The sequence below is a fragment of the Prunus avium genome, chromosome 8 (assembly GCF_965620075.1).
Source record: "Prunus avium chromosome 8, drPruAviu1.hap1.1, whole genome shotgun sequence".
Classification (NCBI taxonomy): Eukaryota; Viridiplantae; Streptophyta; class Magnoliopsida; order Rosales; family Rosaceae; genus Prunus; species Prunus avium.
Window position 1 is genome coordinate 37,807,080 of NC_142291.1, and position 17,399 is coordinate 37,824,478.

The 17,399-nt window shown below is 35.5% G+C and overlaps 1 pseudogene; it reads right to left on the reverse strand.

Moving 5' to 3' along the window:
• Positions 1–15,993: 15,993 nt before the first annotated feature.
• LOC110757505 (ethylene-response factor C3 pseudogene) lies at positions 15,994–17,168 on the reverse strand (annotated as a pseudogene).
• Positions 17,169–17,399: the final 231 nt, after the last annotated feature.

Genomic DNA, 17,399 nt, shown 5'->3' on the forward strand with positions numbered 1-17,399 from the left:
ATGTTGATTTTTTTTTTTTTGGGTGTGCCAGTTTCAATCATACTCCTTATCCTAGTATTAGGATAAGAGATATATATATATATATATTAGGATAAGATATTTATGTTCATGGAAAACCCTCCTCAAATATCGTTATATTTTTTATTTATCTTCAAAAGATCTTTTGGATGATATTTTTTTAGTGCGATGTATAATTTGAACAACAGTGAAGGGGTTCGAACTTGAGACCTCTTGTATGCAAATCAATGATCTTTTTATTTAGTGTGCAAGAAAAATCCCATGAATTCCACCCTGAATTGCTTTGTGGTCACAGCAATATGATAGTAGGTATGGGTTCCTATTTTGTCCACCATCTTTTTGAATGTCAACTTCTGTGAGCTCCCTATACGTTTCTACTTGTTTGTATCACATGAGAAATAGAATATGAATCTCGGTATGGTAAACTAATTCTACTTTGCCGGCTGCCCGCATGTGATATGTCATGCTTTGAAAACTGGCCTCGAACTGTGTAATTCGTTGAGTGCTTTGATTAGGTTTTCCATCTTTTGTGAGATTCATTTGATGTTGTCCGTTGACTTTCAATTCTTCAATCCAATCCAGGTGGGGCACTTTAGCAGTATAGCTGGGTTTCCTGAGTTGACTTCAAACTCACATGTAATATAATGCTCTCGTGGTCGCGCCACTCATGGATGAAGGGACCGTTTTCTTTTTCTTTTTCTTTTTTAACAGGGCCACGCAGGAAACTCTATAAAGAAACCTTTTCTCCTTCCCTTTTATTTTAGACTCACGAAAATATGAATAATTTTGTTTATATCATATTTATCTTTGATTATAAAGACAGATCTCATCCATTCAAGTAACGTGAGTTTCACCTTTAATCTATAATCTATAATTAGTGTTTGGAAATTATTCATGCTCCTGTTCTAGATCACGAAGCGCAAACACGAAAAGATAAGAGTATAACGTTCAACTACTCTTGTCATGTGGTTTGACCTTTTGAACCCTAAAAAACTCCAAACTCGATTACCTGTCCCAATATTTTTGTTGTAACCTGTGTGTTTTCTTTTCCTTGTTTCTTCTAGTGTTGATGTTCCAAATAAAATAGCAAAAGTTTGGCCGGCTTTCGTGAGTATTTTTTGCCCTTTGATAGTGATCATTACGTATATTATAAACTGTATTTTCAGTCATTTACATATGCTAAAATTTGGTGGCATGCGTAGCTGGCAAGATTCTGTGGGGGGAAACCACGTAGCTACGGCAAATATATGTTTCACTCTCAAAAGAGGCAAAGGCCAAAATCATGCATATGGCCAAACCCAAACGCGTTTATGGCTGAAAAATTTATCAATTTAGTGCCACTGAGAGTGTTTGTTTGACTTATAAATTGTGTGTTTAGGAAGGAAAAAAACACATAATGAATTCATAAAACGCGTTTTGGGTTTATGTGACATGCTTGGTTTTGTAGAATAACACGCATGAAAAAACGAGTAATTACGCAAACAAAAATTAATTCACTAATCAGAAAAATATAAAAGTAATTTAAAAAAAAACAGAAGAAACCTGTCATCCTTAAAACTCCACTAATCACGCGGCCAAAAATTAATTATACTTTCACATGCACTGCATATGTATGTGTGGAGCATTACATTATATTATATTCCCGTAGAGCTTAGAAGGCAATGATAGAGGACGTTAGTGATAGAATTAATAAACAAAGATGAGATGAGGCTCTAATCATCTTTTATATATATTTAAAAAAAATATCAGAAGATGAGGCTCTAATCATCTTTTTTTTTTATGTATATAAAAAAATATCAGAAGATGAGGCTGATCTAAAGTCGAAGAAAATATAGAATTTTCCTTAATTTTATATGTATAATTTTTGATTTATGGTATAGACGCTCATAATATCTGTGGACGAAACTTGAAATCAAATTCTATCCAAACTAGTGAAGAAGTGGCGATCCTATGTTTTGGAGGCTCTAGGCGAACATCCTAAATGTGAGACCTTCTACTCTATATGTATATTTATGTGATTTTTTTTTCTTCATTAAGTTAAAAAAATATTATATGATCTCAAATTCACAATCGTAACATAACAGAAACAATAAATATGTAATTTACACAATAACTTTATAAAATGCATCAAAACATCACTTAAATATCACTCGTCTTACATTTTTCGATTTGAAAATCTCAATTAACTTTACATAATCAAGTTTTTCTACCATTTATTTTTCAATTTCCTAATGGAGAAAATCTCCTTTGTTTTGCTAACACAAATGATCTCGTAACTATTGATCACGTAATCAACATGTGACGAATCAGACGTGAGAGAGTTAACGAAGATTCTTTTTTTTTTTTCTTTTCCTTTTCATGAGATGTAAAAATCTAACGATTAGCCCAAGCACGTCTTTCAACTGATCTTGTTTGGGCTTAATTTAGAAAAACAAAATAAGAACAGAAAAAGGGAAATACTATATATATCCCGGCCGAAAGGATCTGTTCATTATTCAAAGTGTACAAGGTGCAAGGTGATGACAGCATTTAGAGAATGAGAATACTCTTTTGCTTCTACTTTTTCTTTTGATGAAACCAATAATTATAAGGTCGAGTCGCTGCGTCTCGAAATGAAAATTGGAAAGTATAAGTTACTTGACCACATAATAATATTGTTAACTTTATCTTTTCATAATTTATTTGGCTGTTAAACATTAATCTATCTAAAAAGATAAATTAGCGATTGCAAATTGTTCATTAGGATGGTCTCAAAGACAACTCGAAAGGACAACCTAGTGGTATAATCAGAGGCCAAAGTTCCTTTCCACATTGCAATCAGCAGCATCTATACCTATTTTAAACCTCATTTGTAAGTTGTGAGACCATCATTATATTCCTAACTTTGAAAAACTAACCTTAGTTGGTTGGTATACTACTTTTGGTGTGACCTATTAATGGAGTATAAAATTGTAGATGTACGTGTTAGGGTTGTTGGTCAGGGCAGTTAGGGCATGTTTGGGAGTGCTTTTAAAATGGCTAAAAGGGCTTCTAACAGCATTTGATAGAAAAGTTTAGAAGCGCTTTTTGAAGAAACACTTGAATTTTTTAAGAAAATTCGAAGATTTTTATAATAAAAGTGCTTTTGTTAGAAGCGCTTATGAATAGAAGAACTTTCTAAATAAACAGTCCCAAATGAGTCCTAGTCCCCCTTACACTTAAGTTCAAATATCATTTTTCTGTAAATTAGATTAATTTAGACTCTCGTCGGTATTTAAAAAAGAGTATAATTGTTAAATTGGTAAAATACATTAAAAAAAAGAAAGATTAATTATGACTTTCACGTGATTATTGTTGTTAGTGCTACCCTTTGATTTCTTATGACTTTTACCTTCCCCACTAAGATGTTTGCGTCCATGTGCTGTGCTTGTTAAACAATTCTGGTATATGTCCGTGGAAGTCATTCTTGAGGGCTATGGTTTAAAGTAGAAACTTCCAGCTTCAGCTGCATCTTTCTTATCATTCATTCTTCAACTTCAACTTGACTCAAAAACCCTACACACAGTGAAAAAGTTTCCCACCTTCACCTTAAAAAATTCCATGTTTGATATTGGAGGTGGGATTTCTTTTTTGAAAGTTTAATTCGAGAGGTTTTAGTGGGAGACATAATGAAAAAAGTAAGCCCAACAAATTGTCACACCAAACGACCAGTATTGCAATGCAAATAGTATCCGTCCATCCCTATATCCTCCATTGAGATTTTACAGGCACTTGAAATTTCTTGTGGTTCCTGGAAAGTACCGGAGCAATGGTACAATGGATTGTGCTTGGTTTATGTATTTTCCAACTGGGTTGGCTAGCTAATGCGTTATATTCTGCTAGTTTTGAGAAAACACATTTATATATGCTCCGAAAGCTGTAAAATGTCACCTATAAACCACCCCACTAATTATTGTCTATTCAACTATCTAAATCATTAGGTACGTGCAATTCAATTTGATAACCTCTATTTGAGGAGATACTAAAGTTCAAAGATCTTGCTGCTCGTCTGATGCTAACATATTTTTGATCAAAAACACCAAAGTTATTAACTGTATTTGATAGGAAGAGAGGAAAAATAAGAGTTACGACATACTTTGGTAAAATAAGAAAGATAAATAGAATGTTGTGTGCGAAGAATTTCTCCACAAATTTAGTGGGGGTAGTTGAAATTTCAGCTAGTTTCTGTAGTTAATGGAACCATCCTAATACTGTACACTTAGATATTTTTGTCTCGAGAGAGAGGCCCAACTTTTCTCAATGTGACATATAGTATCAAGATTGATCATTGATATATATAATCAAACAGTTTTGAACTATTAACTATTATTGTTGGATGACACAAAGGGCAAACTAACAAACATATGCGGATTTTTTGTTGTAATTTGTACGTTGGCATGGCGATGAAAAGGAGTAGACTAGGTAGTAGAAGCAGGGTCTTCAATCATGTCAGGTGTCATCGAGCACGGGGTTCTATTTGAGGATATGAAGCAGCCCCCTCTCTCTTGAGCTTGGAAGATAAGATGTTTCTTTAAAAATAAAATAAAAAATTGGTTGTCGGGAGTTGAACTCGGATTATCATTTGTGAATTGTGAATTCTATTGCTTGCTGGAGAAGAAAAAAGCTATATAAAAAGTTTTTATGCTCCTAATTTGTAAGAGCATCCACAGTGGGGGGTGTAAATTCGGGGGTGTAAAGCCACTTTTACATCCCCTTTACACCTCCGGGGGGTGTAAATATGGTTTTTGCTTCAGTGGGGGGGGTGTAAATTCGGGGGTGTAGCCGTGGGTCCCAGCCTTTTATGTTGACTTTTCTTCATTTTTCTTCTCTTTTCTCGGGTGGGTCCCGCCTGCAAAGGATGTAAAAATGGATGTAAATATACATTTTATTTTACATCCCCATGGTGGTGATGTATATTTACATCCATTTACATCTCACCATTGAAGACGATTCCGGTGACTCGGGGTGTATATTTAACATACACCCCCATATACACCCCCCTACTGTGGATGCTCTAAGTGGATGGGTATTTTTATGAAGAGAGATGGGCTTTTTTTTATTTTTATGAAGAGAGATGGGCTTTAGTTACATGGTTTTAGGTTTGTTTTCGCAACAGGGCTTTCTATAATCAAGTAGCTGACCCACGTGCAGCAATTCCGCCCATGTTTTGTCCTTTAGCTCTAGAGTGGGCTATCCTGTGCAGCGCCCCTTACACCTTCATGGTGAACTTGGCAGATCCAAGGGTTGACGAAGCTGACCGTTGAGATCCAAAGGACAGATTCGAATATATATAAATTTTTCTGTATTGTTATTTGGTGGATGCTTGCTCATGCTTATATGTAGGTGGTAATAAAAGTTTTTATTTGAGAAAATTAATAATACTTAACACCAAGGGTTATTTGTCTAAAGCTACCTTTATTTTGTTTAGTACAAGATAAAAGTATGTTAATATTTGTTTTCAAGGTGATTGGTTTTGTTGGACATAATATATTCTTTTCTAATAACTTTTTCGGGTTTTCAATTGCATGTTGTTAAATAGAAGTTGATTTAGTAATGAGCTACTGACATTAGTGATGGCTTCGCATAACTAATAATGTATTTGTGCATCTTCCTACCCATAACAGGGAAGCTATAATGCATGGAGGCTATAGTGAGGGATTACAAATTTAAAATGAAGGGGTCCTTAATGGTCGTTCGATCAAATGCATGGAGGCTATAGTGAGCATATTTCCAATCGAAAAACACTATAAATTGTAATTGATACGGCATACTTTGTAAAAGAAGAAGATAAATCTACTGTTGTGCGCGAAAAATTCATCTCCACAGATGTGGTGGGGGTCAATATTTCAGGTAATCTCTGTAGTTAATTGAATCATATGATTATATTTCTGGGTCAAAACTGAAGACACATAAGCAAGTGATAATTGGTTTCCCAGTATATTGTACAGTTGAGATATTTTTGTCTAAAGAAAAAAGGCCCAACTTTTCTCAATGTGACATATAGTACCAAGATTAATCATTGATGCACATGATCAAACAGTTTTGAACTATTAACTGTTGTTGGATGGCAAAGGGCCAAATTAACAGGAAGCACCACCAAACTAACAAACATATGTGGATTTTTTGTTGCAATATCTACGTTTACTGCTTCTCTCTTTAATGCTAGCCATCTTCTGTTTTCAAAATTTTCTTAACCAACCAGGAGGTCTTCGGCAACAAATTGCAACAAATGCTGATGATAGAGAATGCCCCATAGAAAAACCATGTCTTGAGGGAACTGTATTGCTTGGAAATTCGTGCTGGTTAAGCTGTACCTACTTTTACTTCGGCATGTTTAACATGATGTGTTTTTGCACTTGTCAGACAATTAATCATTTGATTTGTAGCGGATTCCCTACAAAGCATCGTATAATCATGTTCATTTTATTAATGCTTATGTGTGTTTGTCTCATATAAACTATAATTGATACAACATACTTTGGTAAAACAAGAAGATAAATCTACTGTAGTATGTGAAGAATTCCACTTCACATATGTGGTGCAGGTCGATATTTCAGGTGGTCTCTGTAGTTAATGGAACCATCCTAATACTGTACAGTTAGATATTTTTGTCTTGAGAGAAAAGGCCTAACTTTTCTCAATGTGACATATAATAACAAGATTGATCGTTGATGCATATGATAAAACAGTTTTGAACTATTAACTAGGGCTAGGCATTCAGACCGATAACTCGGTCAAACCGCCCAAACCAAACCAATGGTTTGGGTTGGTTTGGTTTTTTTTCAATTTTTTTTGGTCATCGGTTTGAACCCAAATCAAACAGAAATATATGGTTCGGTGTACGGTTTGCAATATCCAAAACCATAATTTAACCAAACCAAACCGATGGTATTAAAAAATAAAATAAAATATATATATAACACATGCCTAACTGAATTTTTTTTAAAACCCCCAACACACGCATGCATCTTGTCTTCTCTTTTTTTTTTTTTTTTCTTTTTCTTCTCTCTCCATCTCTCCATCTATCTTGTCTCCATCAGTCCCTCTCTCTCGATTTTTTTTCCTCCTTCTTCTTACTTCTGTCTTCACTCCCTCTCCCCATCTCCCTCTTTTTTTTTTTTTTCCTTCTCCTTCTTCTCTCTCTCTCTCTCTCTTCTTTCTCTTCTTCTTCTTCTTCTTCTTCTTCTCCATCTCTCCCTATCTTTTCTTTTCTTCTTCTCATCTCCATCGCTTTTATTTCCTCTCTCTCTCTCTCTCTCTCTCTCTCTAAGAAAGCCAAAAAATCCAAACTGAACTTAACCAACCCACAAAGTCCGGTTAACCGAAGTGGTCGGTTTTCATCAATTATGGTTTGGTTCTGGTTTCCAAAATAGCCAAACTGAGGCCTACAGTTCGGTGTCCGGGTTGAACCCAAAATCGAACCAACCCAGACCGAGCCCACCACTACTATTAACTATTGTTGGATGGCATAAGGGGCAAATTAATAGGAAGCACCACCAAACTAATACGTGGATTTTTTTTGTTGCAATTTGTACTTTAGCACGTTAGTGAGAAGGAGTAGACTTGGTAGTAGAAGCAGGGTCTTCAATCATGTCGCGCGCCATCGAGAACAGGGTTTTATTTGAGGGTATGAAGCTGCCCCCTCTCTTGAGCTTGGAAGTTCAAATGTTTCTTGAAAAAAAATTCAGTAGCCGAGAGTTGAACTTGGATTATTATTTGTGAATTGTGAATTCTATTGCTTGCTAGAGAAGGAAAAAGCTATATAAAAAAGTTTTTATGGTCCTAATTTTTAAGTGGATGGTTTTAATTTTTGTTTTTTTTGTTTTTTTTTTTACGAAGATAGATGGGCTTTAGTTGCATGGTTTAGGGTCCAAACTCAAAATCCTAATTCTGCAAGTTGCATGTTTTTTTTTTAGTTTTTTGTTCTTTAGTAGGTTGTGTAAGTTGTACAAAATGTGTATCAGGTTTAGAATGTACATAATAATACCAAGAGGAAATTCAGGTTTTAAATTATTATTTTTCGCATGTATGTGTAACTTGTATAAATCTCATGTGCTATACATCTTTAAGAGAGAGAAGATAATTAAAACCAATTTATTTTCTAATCTATTTACGTACCTTTACCTTCTCATCTAGGTAGACATCAACCAGCATAGGATTCTTTTACCTTCTCATCTCACCTTCCTCCATGCTTTCGTCTAGAGTGTAGTCAAAGCGCTACGACTCTGTATAGGGGGAACCCTAAACCCTCAATCAATTCCTCAATGCTTTCATGTAAAAATATCTCATCTAGGGTGTAACTTTCCTATTCTTTCATATAATTTATTAGCTTCAATTCCTTTTTGAAAATAAATTTTAGACCGAAAAAAGAAACAACATAAAAAACAAGAGATATGCTCAGTCGAGTGGGCTATCCTGTGCAGCGCGCCTCACCCCTTCATCATGTGAGCTTGGTAGATCCAAGGGTCGATGAAGCTGACCATTGAGATCCAACGGCCAGATTCGAATCCGATTTTTCTTTTCATTTTTCAAATTGGATGATTTTGACAAGTTTAAATCTAACCGTTAAAATGATTAAATAAAATATTCTAAACCATATCCAACACCTTTCATATATAAGGATACAAATACAAATCCAAATTACTCACACTCTAGTACTTTCTATTTTGTAAAGTTTTTTTTTCCCCTTCGACAGTGATATCATCACGTATATAGGCTCGGGCTAAAAACAGTCAGCTTCCCATTAAACTTCATTAACGCAACCAACATTTGAGACTGAGAATGCATTTGTTAATGCAACATCTTTTTTAGGCATTTGAGAGTTTTGTTTTGTTTTTTCCCTTCGACTAAACCATATCCAACACCTTTCATATATAAGGATACAAATACAAATCCAAATTACTCACACTCTAGTACTTTCTATTTTGTAAAGTTTTTTTTTCCCCTTCGACAGTGATATCATCACGTATATAGGCTCGGGCTAAAAACAGTCAGCTTCCCATTAAACTTCATTAACGCAACCAACATTTGAGACTGAGAATGCATTTGTTAATGCAACATCTTTTTTAGGCATTTGAGAGTTTTGTTTTGTTTTTTCCCTTCGACTAAACCATATCCAACACCTTTCATATATAATGATACAAATACAAATCCAAATTACTCACACTCTAGTACTTTCTATTTTGTAAAGTTTTTTTTTCCCCTTCGACAGTGATATCATCACGTATATAGGCTCGGCCTAAAAACAGTCAGCTTCCCATTAAACTTCATTAACGCAACCAACATTTGAGACTGAGAATGCATTTGTTAATGCAACATCTTTTTGAGGCATTTGAGAGTTTTGTTTTGTTTTTTCCCTTCGACAGTGATATCATCACGTATATAGGCTGTGGCTAAAAGTAGCCAGCTTCTCATCATACCGCATTAACGCAACCAACATATGAGACTAAGATTGCATTCATTAATGCAACATCTTTTTGAGGCATTTGAGAGTTTTTTTCTCCCTTCGACAGTGATGTCATCACATATATAGGCTCGGGCTAAAAACAATTAGCTTCCCATTATACCACATTAACTCAACCAACATTTGAGACTGAGAATGCATTCGTTAATGTAACATCTTTTTTAGGCATTTGAGAGTTTTTTTTTCCCTTCGACAATGATATCATCACGTATATAGGCTCTGGCTAAAAATAGACAGCTTCCCATTATACCGCATTAACGCAACTAACATCTGTGATTGAGTATGCATTCGTTAATGCAATATCTTTTTTAGGCATTTGAGAGCTCTTGTTTTAAATCATCTGTTTGAGGCATTTGAGAGCTCTTGTTTTATAGCAACTGTCTGAGGCATTTGAGAGAGTGAGAATTGTTGAATTCATTTGAGAGAGAAAGAAGTGACCAAGTGTAGAGATTAGTTTTCATTTTTCCAGATTGTTAAACAATGGATATTATTGAAGAAGCTTTGGATATGAGTGAAGAATCTGTGCCTATTACTGTAGATGTAGAGAATCTGTCTGAGGAAGCCTCTGTCAAGTCCATAGAGGTCAGAGGAAATATTAAAAGTCATCACCAACCTCCAACACCATCTGATGTTGTTGGCAACAGAGAAGAAAATGCAAGTTTTGCAAGCAAATATGTGAGCAAATTGACAAAATTCTTCGAATACAAGGGTTGGTTGGAGAAAGGTCGGGGCATGTTGCTGCTTCTCTCTTCCCTGATAGCCGTATTCTATTTTTAAAACCTTCTTAACCCACTAGGAGGTCTTCGGCAACAAACGACAACAAATGATGATGATAGAGACTGCTCCACAGAAAGACCATGTTTTGTTGGAACCGTATTGGTTGGCAATTCCCGCTAGTCAAGCCATATTTACTCATACTTTGGCACGTTTAACATGATATGTTTTTGCACTTGTCAAACTATTAATCTTCTGATTTGTAGTGGATTTCCTACAAAGCATCGCATATTCATGTTCATCCTATTAATGCTTATGGGTGCTTGTCTCATGTAAACTGTAATTGATACGACATACTTTGGTAAAAAAATAAAATAAATCTACAGTTGTATGAGAAGAATTTCACTCCAAAGATGTGGTAGGGGTCGATATTTCAGGTGGTCTCTGTAATTAATTGAACCATATGATTATATTTTTTCGGTCAAAGCTTGATGCACATAAGCAAGTGATAATTGGTTTTCGACTATACTATAAAGTTGAGATATTTTTGTCTTGAGAGAAAAGGCCATACTTTTCTCAATGTGACATATAGTACTAAGATTAATCATTGATACACATGACCAAATAGTTTTGAACTATTAACTGTTGTTGGATGGCACGGGGCCAAATTAACACGATGCACCACCAAACTAACAAATATATGTGGATTTTTTGTTGCAATATCTACGTTTGCTGCTTCTTTCTTCCATGCTAACCATCTTCTGTTTTCAAATTTTCTTAACCCACCAGGAGGTTTTCGGCAACAAACTACAACAAATACTAATTATGGAGAATATTTCATAGAAAAACCATGTCTTGCCGGAACCTCATTGCTTGGCAATTCGCGCTAGTCAAGCTATACCTACTCCTACTTCAGCATGTTTAATATGATGTGTTTTTACACTTGTCAAATAATTAATCATATGATTTGTAGCGAATTCCCTACAAAGCATCGCATATTCATGTTCATCTTATTAATGCTTATGTGTGCTTGTCTCATATAAATTGTAATTGATACAACATACTTTGGTATTTTAAAAAAAAAAAAAAAAGATAAATCTATTGTTGTATACAAAGAAATTCACTCCACATATGTGGTTGGGGTCGATATTTCAGGTGGTTTATGTAGTTAATTGATCCATATGATTATATTTCTAGGTCAAAGCTGGAGGCACATAAGCAAGTGATAATTGGTTTCCGAGAATACTATATAGTTGAGATATTTTTGTCTCCAAAAAAAAGGCCCAACTTTTCTCAATGTGACATATAGTACCAAGATTAATCATTGATACACATGACCAAACAGTTTTGAACTATTAACTGTTGCTGGATGGCATGGAGCCAAATTAACACGAAGCACCACCAAACTAACAAACATATGTGGATTTTTTGTTGCAATATCTACGTTTGTTGCTTCTCTCTTCCATTCTAACCATCTTCTGTTTTCAAATTTTCTTAACCCACTAGGAGGTCTTCTGCAACAAACTACAACAAATACTAATGATGGAGAATATTTCATAGCAAAACCATGTCTTGCGGGAACCGCATTGCTTGGCAATTCACGCTGGTCAAGCTATACCTACTCCTACTTGAATATTTCAAAGGGAGAGCCAACAACAAAGGGACCACTCCCTCTACTTGAACACCATTCTTGATTTCAAGATTCGCTCCAAGGATATGAACATCTTATCTTTCTCTCAAATAGGATTTAGAGAGTCTTTGGTGCACACTTTCATAGATTATAAAGATTGGGACTAAATGAGACTTGCATGAATCCCTAGTTTATTTAATACTTCCGCTCTTACTTTCATTTCATATTAGATATGGCATGCTAGGTGATTTATACTCTCAAAGTTTGGTTGTAGAGTTTTTAGAAATCTCTACACAACACCATTCTCACAATATTCCCTTCAATAACTACGTTTGCTGCTTCTCTCTTCCATGCTAGCCATCTTCTTCTTTTTAAAATTTTCTTAACCCACCAGGAGGTCTTCGGAAACAAACTACAACAAATACTGATGATGGAGAATGCTCCATAGAAAAACCATGTCTTACTAGAACAGCATTGCTTGGCAATTCGCGCTGGTTAAGCTATACCTACTCCTACTTCGGCATGTTTAACATGATGTGTTTTTGCACTTGTAATATAATTAATCATCTTATTTGTAGCGAATTCCTTACAAAGCATCGTATATTTATGTTCATCTTATTAATGCTTATGTGTACTTGTCTCATATAAACTGTAATTGATACGACATACTTTGGTAAAAGAAGAAGATAAATCTATTGTTCTATGCGAAGAATTTCGCTCCATATATGTGGTGGGGGTCGATATTTCAGGTGGTCTGTATAGTTAATTGATCCATATGATTATATTTCTCAGTCAAAGCTGGAGGCACATAAGCTAGTGATAATTGGTTTCCGACTATCCTATACAATTGAGATTTTTTTGTCTCGAGAGAAAAGGCCCAACTTTTCTCAATGTGACATATAATACCAAAATTGATCAGTGATGCACATGACCAAACAGTTTTGAACTATTAACTGTTATTGAATGGCACGAGGCCAAATTAACAATAAGCACCACCAAACTAACAAACATATGTGGATTTTTTGTTGCAATATCTACGTTTGCTGCTTTTCTCTTCCATGCTAGCCAACTTCTATTTTCAAAATTTTCTTAACCTACTAGGAGGTCTTTGGTAACAAACTACAACAAATACTGATGATGGAGAATGCTCCATAGAAAAACCATGTCTTGCTGGAACCACATTGCTTGGTAATTCGCACTAGTCAAGCTATACCTACTCTTACTTCAGCATGTTTAACATGATGTGTTTTTGCACTTGTTAAACAATTAATCTTCTGATTTGTAGCGAATTCCCTACAAAGCATCGTATATTCACGTTCATCTTATTAAAGCTTATGTGTGCTTGTCTCATATTAGTGTCAATTATGTTTATGCTACTGACAATTAATCTTCTGATTTCTAGCGGATTCCTTACAAATCATTGTATATTCATGTTCATCTTATTAATGCTTATGTGTGCTTGTCTCATATTGGTGTCAATCATGTTTATGCTACTGACAATTAATCTTCTGCTTTGTAATGGATTCCTTACAAAGCATCGTATATTCATGTTTATCTTATTGGTTCATTTTTTCATATTGTTGAAGAATCTTTGGAGATGAGTGATTCATCTTTGCATATTATTGTAGATGATGCAAAGAATCTGTCTGAGGCAGCAAAAATTGGGTATGTCAAGTCGTTAAACGATTTGATAAGTAAAGACTCTCTCCTCTTTCACAAGGTTTCTCTAACAACAAAGAGAAACTCTCCTCTGCACATCTCTGCCATGCTCGACCACATAGATTTCACCAACGAAGTTGTCACGAGAAACTCCATTCTTACACAACATGTGAGCTTGCTTTGGTGCTACAGCATCTTTAGGTATATACATGAATTTGAAGTATATATATGCATCATTTCATATTGTTAAGTAACAGAAAACTCAAAGAAAAAAAAATTGAAGCCACGTATATCGAATTCAACAGAGCCCAAGAATTCCAAGGCACAAGACCCAAGGCCCTTTGTCTTGATTATATTAATTAATTTTTGGGTTCGGCCTAGGCCGAGGCTTGACGGGACGGGCCGGGCTCCCACGGGCCTTATTTTTCTTATTTTTTTCTAAAGTTTTTTTACAACTTTTTCAAACTTCATTACATTGAAAAAATTAAATAATTCGTAACATATGTAAAACAAAATAAAAACTTTATTATTTCATAGAACATATCACATTATTTCATAAAACTCTATACTTATTAAAAAATACATGGTCTTTGTATGTTGCTTATATATATATATATATATCCTAAAATGTTCTAAACTCTACTTATATTTGATGTTACAACTTTGTGTACATATCCTAAAATTTCTGCTTTCATTACCTGTTATAAGGAGAGAAGCAACTCACATAAATGACAAGGTATTGAGCATGGTAGGTTACTTAAGACACATCCCAATCGACTCTAAGACCCTGGAAATCCACAAGATTCTGATGGAGGTGAGAGGAAAGATAGAAAATCATCAGAAACCCCCATATGGTGTTGGCAAAATAAGGTTAGCATCGGGCTTGGCCAGCAATAAATTTTTGGGTTCGGGCCTTTCTTATTTTTTGGGTCGGGCCGGATTGAGAGTTCGAATGTTAAAGTTCGAGCTCGCCTATTGTGCATGGTAGGTTACTTAAGCCACATCCCAATCAACTCTAGGACCCTGGAAATCCATACGATTTTGATGGAGGGGTGAGGAAATATAGAAAATTATCAATAGCCCCATGTTTGGTGTTGCAAAATTAGGGTTAGCATCAGGCCTAGCCGACCCTAAATTTTTGGGGTTGGGCTCGAGTCGGGCCTTGTTGACCTTTCTTATTTTTCGTCCGAGCTGATATGAGGTTTCGAATACTAAAGCCCAAGCCCTCTCATCGGGCCAAGCCGGGCTCCCACGAGCCTTATTTGTTATAGTTTGGGAATGGATTTTCAGTTTTATTTCTTATTGCTAAATCACTACTGTTGATTATGCTCTATTGTTAGCTGTTGTTGTAATGATTTCTTATAGCGGTTCGATCAAATACAGAGTTATTATTGAATTATTGGATTGTACCCTTCATTATAACCCCTCAACATAGCCCCTCATAATACATAAAGCATTGAATTGTCATAGAGTTCTAATCCCTCTATCCTCTTCAATTGGAGAAAAAACTTTTGTGTGGCGTTATTTTTGTCATGTGAAGATGTTGAGTGGTAAAATAGTCTAAATTAACAGATAGACATATTTTCAAATTAATTGACAATTTTAGCAGATGCCCTCTAATTATATATGGCTTTCGGTTACTTTGCTTTTTTTATATTCTTTTTATTCTTTTTACAACAACGATAATTTAAAATACTCAAATGTATGGAAAGGGAATTTGAAATCGAATGCAAAAGAACAAGTACATTACTTTGGTCAACTGGCCTAACCACATCTGCACTCTGCCTAATTTTGTGAGTATTTGTTGTAGCGTTTCCTTGGTTGTTCTTCGGCTGTCCGTCACTATTGAGCTCGTTGCATGTTAGGTGGGCTTTGCACCTGTTTTTCCCCTTTGTTTTCTAGTGTTGTGGGGTCGTGGCCCTTTGTTTGGTTGTGAGGGTTTGGCCCATTATTTGCAAGCCCTTTTTTGTCTAAATATCTTCAGTCGGATACCAAAAGTGGAACTCGTTCAGGTGGAAACGGAGATGCTCTCTCAGCTCCCTCAAGAAGTTGAAGGAAAAAAAAGAGATAGAGAACAAAATAGTGGGAGTGGTTCATGACATCATTGACATGCCCATCTCTTTTCCCAAGGCAAAGCATCAAAACTAGGAAACAAAAGTTGTTCAATGTTGGAGGATAACAATCAAACAACTGAGTTAGGTTCATTTAATATTCTTGACTTGTTGTTTTGCTGGTGTCACAAACCGAACGAATTCTTGACAAATTCATTTATAACCTATAGTGGATGAACAATACGTCAATCTTGTGTCACATAAATACAAATTAATTATGCTTAATTGCTTAATTGGTGATGATTACAAATGAAAATCAAGATTAAGCTGCCAGCTTTGACTCTCTAATTACATTGGTAAAGTAAAGTTTCAGATTCTAGGGGCCAGTAGATATGCAGATCATTCATGTCTTTGCTTCCTAATCCATTAACATACAGACGTTTTATAATATGTAGGTTTCCATGTAATATTTTAGACTTCAATAATTGAGGCAGAAGAAGATATTTGATCCAAAGGTGTACATTCCATCTTTTTCAACTTTACAAAGAGGAGGAAATTATAATTAAATAGAATTTACTAGGCCCTAGATCTTAAGCCTGCACCAAGACAGCTTCAAAGATTAACAACAATCTTTGATCCAAGGTCAAGGTGAAGAGGAAAAAAAAAAAGAAGGTCAAAGAAAGAACTTAGGAATTAATTAAACTAAATTCGAAAGATTATTAAAAAAAAAAAAGCACGAGACTACCGCTTGTACTAAAAAAATACAAGATATCTAAATGGAAGGTGAAATATTACTAATTTTCACATGAGCTTTGTTCCAAAAGTTCCTCCAAATACTCGGCACCCAAATCCTCAAAAACCATCACATTATTTTGTGGCGAAACCTCCTTTACTCTTTGCTCTGTACATTGTTGGCTGATAATGGCTTTGCTCTTTTTAGACATTGACTTTCTTCTCATGGAGTGCTTCCTCTTGAGGGCAACCACAGGGGAGCACCCCTCATCATGCTTATATTTGATGTCTTGAAGAGACTCTTGGACAACTTGTGCTGGAAAATTAAGCACAGCCAAAGAGCCCCTTAGGGCAAATGCAGCTTGGTCATAAGCCAAAGCAGCTGCCTCAGCACTATCAAATGTGCCGAGCCAAACCCTAATCCCATGCCTTGTCGAGTCTCTAATTTCTGCTGCATATTTTCCCCAAGGCCTCCTCCTCACCCCTCTGTAGGACTTTTCCTTTGTGGGTTTCTCTTCAAAAGCTTGATGATGGGCAATATTGGAAGTGACCTCCTCTTCTTTAACAACTTTATTGAAGCAATTGGCCTGGTCATCATGAGATGAAAATGTCTCTTTTGCCCCTTTGGCCACAGCATCATAGAGCAGCATCTCCTCAGAGTCATTCATGTCAAATGGTAAAAAGCTCATCATCTCATTGGGGTTGTTGAAAGGAAGCAAGAGTGCTTCTTCATCTTCCCATGAGAAAGAGTCCAGTGAGCCAAAAGAAGACTCTGGTGAGAAATCTGAGGCACTAGAAAATTGGAAGAAATTAGCAGATTCCATCTCCATGTGGGTTGGGTTTTGGGTTTTGGGGTTTGGTTTTTTCTTGGTACCAAAAAAGTGGCCGTGCCCTTTATATACTCGAAGAAAAAAAGGAGGGCGTTTGAACTTTGAACAAAAAGCCAAAAGAATTACAAGGGGCAGATATTAGAATAACATAAAAAGGATTTTAAAAAAAGCAGCTGAAAGCTACGATTTGTGGTGAGGGAGGATGTTTTTAGGATTGCATTTCCAAAATCCAGTGCAGATTAATTGTTCTTTCTATATTGCAAGGACCCATATATTTACGCACG